The sequence below is a fragment of the Bactrocera latifrons genome, unplaced genomic scaffold (assembly GCF_001853355.1).
Source record: "Bactrocera latifrons isolate USDA-ARS-PBARC rearing strain unplaced genomic scaffold, ASM185335v1 scaffold_52, whole genome shotgun sequence".
NCBI classification, from domain to species: Eukaryota; Metazoa; Arthropoda; class Insecta; order Diptera; family Tephritidae; genus Bactrocera; species Bactrocera latifrons.
Genome location: NW_017537179.1, coordinates 662,282 through 671,476, shown reverse-complemented (window position 1 = coordinate 671,476; position 9,195 = coordinate 662,282). Strand labels below are relative to the sequence as shown.

At 40.3% G+C, this 9,195-nt stretch overlaps 1 pseudogene; it reads right to left on the bottom strand.

Moving 5' to 3' along the window:
* Positions 1-8,800: 8,800 nt before the first annotated feature.
* Positions 8,801-9,195, bottom strand: LOC108974005 (annotated as a pseudogene).

Here is a 9,195-nt window from a genome sequence, read left to right as displayed (position 1 = left end):
GACGCTCGTGTTTTCGATTCAAATTGGCGTTCACGTTGTTCATTGCCTACTGTTCGCCAGTGCCGCTGCAGCGCTTGGCGATCGCTATCTCAATATGGCGTTGCCAATGCGCACTCTCTTCGCGCGCGCGCCTTTCGTACACGATTGCTCACTCGGCCATGTCGTCGATGGAGATGTCGGTATCGTGTGCCTGTTGTAGCCGCTTGAGAGGGCGATGTGCGAAAACGCTTACGCTCTTCCGCCGACGACGCCGAGCAAATAAATTGCAAAGATGTTGCTGATCTGCTACATAAGAATATGTATAGCACATGTGTACGCGTAAGTTGCAACAGCATTTACAAACGCCAAGCCCTCCACTTCTTGTGGCCGTATGAGCGTGTATGAGGAAGCTCTTGCATTGTGCGAAAGTCGTCGTCGTTCCTAATTCTTGACGCATTGGCATTTGGAGTTGACCGCATTCTTTTGCATCATAGCGGAAGAACAAAGAGGTGATCTATGCAGAGCGAAAATATTTGTGAAACAACTTTATCGTTTGTTCAACTCGGGGTTAGTGAAGTTTATCAGGTCCATGTGAAAATATGGAATTATGTGAAGTACGATGGTGGTTATATTATACGTAGGTTGCCTTTTACATATAGTACCCCGCCAACCCATTAGAAACAGGGTAAATATATGTAAAAATTTACGAATAACTTTCTTGGAATGTTTGCAGGCAAAAAATTTGTTTTTTTCCCACCAACTAAATATTAAGTAGACTGTGCACTACATGTTACCATATTTTATTCCACTATCATCATTGGTTCATAATGTATATACGTGTATTATACAGAGAACGCATCAGATGGAATTCAAAATAGCGTTATATTGGAAGAAGGCGTGGTTGTGAACCATTTCGTACATGTCATCAGGGTGTTAAGAAACTATTATGTACCGAATTTCATTGAAATCGGTGGAGTAGTTCCTGAAATATGGTTTTTGGTCCATAAGTGAGCGACGCCACGCCCATTTTCAATTTTTAAAGAAAGCCTGGGTGCAGCTTCTTTCTCATATTTCTTCAGTAAAATTTAGTGTTTCTGACGTTTTTGTTAGTCGGTTAACGCACTTTTAGTGATTTTCAACGTAACCTTTGTATGGGAGGTGGGCATGGTTATTATCCGATTTCTTCCATTTTTGAACTGTATATGGAAATGCCTGACGGAAACGACTCTATAGAGTTTGGTTGTCATTGCTATAGCAGTTTCCGAAATATGTACAAAAAACTTAGTAGGGGGCGGGGCCACGCCCACTTTCCAAAAAAATTACGTGCAAATATGCCCCTCCCTATTGCGGTCTGTTGTGCCAAATTTCACTTTAATATCTTTATTTATGGCTTAGTTATGACACTTTATAGGTTTTCGGTTTTCGCCATTTTGTGGGCGTGGCAGTGGGCCGATTTTGCCCATCTTCGAAATTAACCTTCTTATGAAGCCAAGAAATACTGTACCAAKTTTCATCATGATATCTCAATTTTTACTCAAGTTACAGACAGACATCGGGATTTCAACTCTACTCGTTCACCCTTTGGTATATATAACCCTATATCTGACCCTTTTAGTTTTAGGACTTACAAACAAACGTTATGTGAACAAAACTATAATACTCTCTTTAGCAACTTTCTTGCGAGAGTATAAAAAGTTATGAAAGTCCCCCATTCAAAGTTATGCTGCTATTTAATATGGCTTTCTCCTTAACAAAGCTTTAAGATCGGATAGAAGCAGTAACAGAAATCGTTCAATTTGTGCGTCGTAGTCGTCGTGTGAACGTTATGTGGAGAACTGCATTAAAAAAACGGTAAAATATCCCCCCAATGTATTGATTTAAGGCCGTATATTTTTTGAAGGTCCTGGACCAATTTATTTTGTTGAGGGGACGATGACTAGTGAACAGTACACCAATGTACTTCAAGGTGGTTTTGTACCATATTTGGCAACACTGAACCCTTCAGCAGCCCAGTACACTTATACGCCTGCTGAGGTGCCTTGCCACACCTCCCGACGAACTACTGATATCCTTCACAACTTGGATATCAATATATTCCTTAGGCGGGCAATTAAACCTAGATAAGCCACACCGAAAACTGTTGAACGTTCCTTAAATCAACGGTATATTCCTGAAAAATCCCACAATAGAACCGCTCAAAGATAACATAAAGGATGTGTGCATAAATGATCCAGATTTAAAAATAATGATGATATTTGTTTGAATAGTAAAAAAAATATAAAAAAGATTTAAGTTTTTCTCAATTTTATGAAAAGATGATATTTCAAATAAATATTATACAAAAAATTGTATTCACATATCGTAATAACTTTTGGTTTGGAAGTCATTCAGTCCCAAGTGAGAACTTTTCGGTGGATTACTCATTAAATCGATGTTTTAAGTGCTTATTTTTTCATTTGTTTCGGTGGATGTGTCAGAGCTCGCATTGAATAAAAACTGATTTTAGACAACCTTCACGAAATTTGTGTTGAAGTGATCCACGACCTTGATTACATTCACCGTACCATCAATAAACACTGTCCTTTATGGCGCTTTATCGCCAAAACTTGAACTAAGTTCATCGAAGCACTGATGCCGAATTAATTCATGTAAAAAGTTGTTAAAAGATGAATATTTTAAGTAACTGTAAATAGCACAAATAGTACATCAAAAATGTAAAACTTTACCTGTGTGCAAGTTAAGATGTAGGCTAGTAGATGAATGGAGTTTTAAATTTTGTCCAAGATACAAGTGGTAAAATATCCTATTAGATTTATACTAATTAAATATTGATTTATTAATCAGTTATCAGTTATGTTTTCCAACTTTTTATACGAGACCCCGAATAATTCTGGATGATACTGTCCACATGAAAAATAACACCGATAGCTTTCAACATACTAAATTTCGTGAGTATTTTGTCGTAATATTTACTTGTTTAATACTTAGGTGATCTTTCCATAACAGTTCGTACCTGTTTGTACTGTCGACATTCCAATTAATAATATTCAATCACTTATTTTGGCTACCAAATATGTTTTCTGAAGCCACAATACAACTAAGTGCCGGTTTACACACTGACATTTGCCACCCAAACCTTTTGCTAGTCGACTACGAGAAAACACAAAGGGACGAAGGAAAGGTGCTCTTCTTCATAATAGTTCGCAATTAAAAATTCCTTTTAAATATGTGTGTAGATATATGTAAATATCCACAATATAATAATAATCATTAGACAAGGTTGAATAACGATAAAAAATAGGTAATCAAAAATATTTTTGTACTCCATCTGAATGCAAGTCGCATTTTGCACTAAAAAGAATTTGCCGATCATAGGCGCTAAAAGAATCCTCTTGTGAACGTAGTCTCAAGAAACGGAAAAATATCATAAGTCAGCAGAAAAGAATTAACTTGTATCTTTGGAATCCTTATTGGTTCAGTTCGTGATCGACGCAACACCGTAGACCGAATAAGTAGAGTTAACCTATGAGAGAGAGAGAACAGTGTAACAGACGACTCACCAATCACCCTGAACGTGAATATTCGTGAAAATTGGAATTTTATACATTTGCTTACCTAAAACTAAGCGAGGTATTGTATATAGGGATATACATATATATCTATAAATTATCAGGATGACGAGAAAAGTTGAAATCCGGTTGACTGTCTGTCTGTCCGTCGGTCCGTGACAGCTTTAACTTGAGTTAAAATTGAGATATCTCGATGAAACTTGTTATATGGGTTACTTAATGTTCGGTTGCAGCTGAAGTTATACATATAGGATTATGGAAATCTTTTCTAGCAGAAACTCGACACATTTTTTACATTTATCTGCTAATAAATAAATGTATTGTTGTTGTATTAAATATTCATGAACAGTTTAATTTTTAAGGGATCGTCTCAGTGTGACCCTCCGAGACTGATCTTCGAGACTTTTTTTTTAATCTAATCGGTCCGATTTTTGTTTTAATAAATAAATACATTCATGACGAATACAAAATGTTTTTTTTTTTAAGCTTATTCATTGGGTGTATTATAGTTAAATAAATTGTTGAAATGACATGTAAAAGAAGCGTCCTGTACGATTTCCAAGATTGCAGCCGCAATTCTGATCCAAAAAAATAGAAAAGTGGCTGGCGCAATATGGGAGCTTTTGGTTTTTTTTGTTTTTTTTTGAAATTTGACCAAATGGTCAAATGGGAATTTTTCAGATTTTTTTCTCAGAAAAATTTTAAATTTATTGATCCAACTTTCCTTTAACTGTATTTTAAGACTTAGTATTAGTAAAAATATTTATTAGGAAAGGAACTACAGCTGCTCTCTCCAAGCTCCTCTCAAAAAAAATGTTTTGCGGGGACTAGTATGTCTCTGAACTGGATACTCTGAAATTAAAAACCCAAACAGTTTTCGTTACAGTAACGTTTATGTAGGGCAGTCGGCTCCAAGTTGGTGCATCCTGGGTAACGATAAATGACCTGCGGTCTTCACGGCTTAACCACTCCCTAGACGACTGTGGCTTTGGACTGTTTTTTTTTTTTTGGAGAAACTTTTGTATTGGATTTGGTAGAACCCTATGCTGGTGGTGGCGGCATTCTGACACCTGAGTACGATGGGGTGACTCTCATCAGAAATTCCTGACGGGCTAATGTCGCAACTGCCTCGTCCCGTTAAAACCCTGGCAGGCCTCAGAGTACGCAACCGTCCCCGAACGATTGCGGCAACAAGACGAAGACTCCAGTTGGTGTCTCTTCAGGTAGGAGGCTGGGGGAGCCGGCAAGAGAAGTGGCGGAATCTCCAGCACTAGCAGAGGAACCTCTGCTAGAGTTATGAAAGGATCTGCGGGGGTAAAAGCAAGGAAGCTTTAGCGAGAAAGCTAAAGTCGGACCGCCGATTGGCGGCGAAGATCGTGGAACGCTACGGTGGCAAGCATGTTGGTCATGTTTTTGAGCAACATGCTAGCATACTCGAGTGGGCCAAGAAAGTGCTGAGCGAGGACGATAGGGTAGAACCGAAAGCTAAGAGGACAGAACCGGCGGTCAAGCGGCATAGGTCGCACGAGGAAAAAACCTCCCTTGGTAAGAAACCGCGAACGGGAAAGGCGCCATCCTTTAGTGAAATCTCTAAAGGTGCTGGGGCTACAGTACTTGGGGTGCTCGATCGCAGTAGGGAGGACGGCGCCATCTCCCATGATGAATGGAAGAGGGTAGCGGCGGCCATCTCGTCTTTCTTTCTAAGGGTGGTCAAGGAAAGCCCTGGGCTGCCCCCAAAATGTGTGAGTGCCGGTTGGCACCAAGGGCTGCACAATCTCACAAGCTCTGCTGACGAGAGATCGGCCATCTTGTATAAGAAGGCAGTCTCTCAGGCGGGGGAAGTTTGGAAGGGAGCCAGACTGGAGGCCCTGGCCAAAAGCTGCGGCAGCGGTGGATGTGACAAAGGGTGCTGCCGGTCAAACGACCATGGCAATCGACCCGACAGAGGGCGCTGACGGTCAAATGACCATGGAAATCGACCCAAATCTCTCGGATGTGGCGAGCACTGGGAGCGGTTCGTCGATCGGTGACTCCGTCTTCAGCCTCGAACAATTGCATGAGAAGGAGCGGATCGATCACGACTTGGGCGCGGAATTAGCGCCCCTGGAGGAAAGTCTGAAGGATGAAATTCCTCCAGATTAATCTCCAACATGCGAAGGCTTCCTCCGCCAATCTATTGCTCCGTCTGGAATAAAATGGAGCTTATGTCGTCCTGATCCAGGAACCTGACGGCCAAGGATGCAAGTAGGAACAGAGCCTGTATGCTGGCAAGGAATGAACTAACGGTATTTATTTTACCTAATTTCAGTAACGCTGACGTCGTGATAGCGAAACTGGAGTGTGACACCGGAGGTTTCTAGCTTATCTCCGCGTACATGCCACACGATGATGTGGTGGAGCCACCTCCTTTACTGCTAAGGAAGGTCGTAGCCGAAGCGTTTAAGACTGACACTGACATCATCATCGGTTCCGACGATAACTCACGACACCAAACCTGGGGTAGCTCGGATACTAATAATAGAGGTGAGTCGCTTTTTGATTTCATTATTAGCGAAAATCTTTGCATTTGTAACAGAGGAAACTCTCCTACCTTCGTGACAGCAGGCAGGGAGGAGGTTCTTGACCTCACAAGGGATTGCCCCGCTGATATCGAACTGGAGGGTCCTCGACGATCACTCTTTTTCAGATCATCGGAGTTCTCAGATATCAGGGCATGATGTAGACGAATATTCAACAGGGCCCGCAAAAGTGGGTGATCGGGTGACTGGGCTTTGTATAAATCAGGACTTTAAATATACAAGTCTGAGTTAAGAAAGGCTAAGAGGACCTCATGGAAGAGCTTCTGTGGAAAAGTGGTCACGAGTCCTCTAGATTCAGGCGTATTCTCGCAAAAACTCCAGTGTCCCTGGGGTATCTCAAGGACGGGAATCGGAAATGAGCCCTCAGCAGTGAAGAAACACTTCGAATGCTTCTCGACGCTCACTTCCCGAGAGGCATATCCTCTGTGAGGGGATCTCTCGGGGTGCCACGTGACGATTGTGCGGCCTTTGTCGGCATTCTGGATGAGCGACATCTAACGTGGGCGATGAACTCGTTCAAACCATTCAAGTCCCCGGGACCAGACGGCATCATACAAGCGCAGCTGCAACAGGCTGTTAAGGTGTCATGCAGCTGGTTGGCACCTCTCTATGCGAACTGCATCAGATTAGGTTACATCCCGGGGGCCTGGAGACGAGTCAAGGTTACGTTTATCCCGAAGGCTGGCAGGGGCTCCCATGTAACGGCCAAGGATTACAGGAAAATCAGCCGCTCCTAATTCCTGCTAAAGACTCTGGAGAGACTGATGGACTGGTATATAAGGAGGCGCATTCCGAGAGACTACCTGTCAGGAGCACAACATGCTTATCGTAAAGGCAGGTCAGTAGATACTGCCTTGCATACTATCGTGTCACGTCTCGAGGAAGCCATTCAAGCCAAAGACTTCGCTGTTGGGACCTTCCTTGATATCGAGGGAGCTTTCAACAATGTCCTGCCTGAGGCAGTAGTAACCGTTCTTGACGATCTTGGGGTTGAATCGAACCTCAGGCACGTTTTAAATTTATTACGGCACTATGGCTTCTTCAAGAACATTATATAGTACTACTACTAGTTTGCGATTGTGATGTTAAAGACTATTTCGTCAAAATTTTTTAATCTCTGGAGCAAAATCTCGAAGCTGGACGAAGCAAGCTACACTTTGGAGATAACTTTAAGGGATTGTTTCGAACGTAAAGTCTCAGTAAAATATACTATACCTAGAGTAAAACTAAATTTTTAAAAAGTAGTGCTCCTTTTGGTTATTTATGTTTTATCCTCTAGGCATAAAAAACCGTGCTCATATTATTTAAAACCTTATGGTAGTTAGGTATCATTCTGTGCCCTCAGTTGTGGCTATAAGAGCTTTTTCTTTTTCGTAATACTATGTGCATTCCAAAGAAAACAGGAATTTAGCGCCCTCTGGTGGCACCATCTATATGTCGATGGTGCGTTAGAATCTGTTACCCTTATCGATTGTCCAGTGAGAATTTCATGACATTTCATCGATTGGAAGTGAAGTTATTGCGTGTTAAGTGTCAGTATGTTTGTGTTATCGGTGCGAAAATGAGCTTGGATCAAAGAGCCAACATCAAATTTTGATTTTAAATTGATAAAACTTTTACCGAAAAGTTTCAATTGATGAAAGCAGAGTAGAGTACCAGAGTGCACGAGTGGTTTCAACGTTTTCAAAGTAGTCCTGAAGACCAATGAAAATCCGTGATAACCGGAAATTATATCGAAAATGTGAGTGAATTCATAAAAAATCAGTCGAAATCATCATCGAAAACTATGGAAATGGAATTAAACATTTCCAAAATATCGATTTATTGCATTTTGACCGAACATTTTACGTACGAAAGGCGTGTGCACGGTTTGTTCCGCACAAATTGACCGACGACCAAAAATTGCTCGGAATACAACATTCGATCAACGATTGTGGCCGATTATTTGACCAAAAATCACATTTTAACCATTAAAGACTTCTTAACTCAACTTCAAGCAGAAGGGGACTATTTTGAATAAAATGAATTGATTTGACCAAAAAAAAGTCCTGTTAGCTAGGCAACAATTAAACTTCTACTTAAAATAGTTGAAGTTCGTAATACCAAAAAAAAGTTGGAATGAATTATTTAAACTTCAATTCAACTGAATATTTATTTGAAAAGGATTCTTTTCGCGACATTGTGGGCCATTAAATTGTTTTAAAAGTTTGAATACTAACTTTTAAGCTCAGTTCATACCTCATTGTTTTTAAGGTTAAGAAAGGATGTTGCCTCGTGTATGTAGTTTTTTGAATAGCAAGTGAATTTGATATCACTGGTGATTAACAATATTTCGTACCATCGAAACTTGGCTCCCGATGTTATTTTATGCTACCTTTTATGTTTTTCGTGGATTCATTCATTAAATGATGAAATGTTTTATTTCTACGCTGATTTCAAATGAGTGTCTCTATTATTTAGAGAGGTGCGAAATTTGAAAACTGTTGAGAATAGAAAAAAAGAAAACAACCAAACTCAAAACAAAACAAATTAGATGTAAAAAGATCACAAAAAAAATTTAAATACAACAGCGAATAGAAGTCGATTATCAACAGCACTCCCATTAGTTTGATAACACCCGTACATGTTTCCATATATGTAAGTTTTTATGTACTCAGTCCTTTTTTTACGCGATTATCGGTTCTGCCACGTGCAGAGATTCAATTCTTTTTGAAAACTTCGTCTACGTTCAGCATCAGTATCATTTGCTACAAAATAATTTTCCAATTCTGCTGCAAGTATAAGACCTTGCTTAATCGTCTCTACTTTAATCGGATGCTTGTCTATCTCGGTGTCGCTACCATTTTCCGATTCGATTACTTCCGTAGAGATTACCAGCATGTGTTTAACGTATGTTGCCTTATTTCAGAAATTGCTTTTGACGCGTACAAGATGCAATCCTTGATAGAAAAATTTTTCCAAGCATCGGTGAAGTCCAATTCAGGATTTTCCTCCAGTTTTTCCATAATACACTGAAAAGTTTTTTTGAGGTAGTACATTTTAAAAGTCGCAATAATGCCTTGATCCAT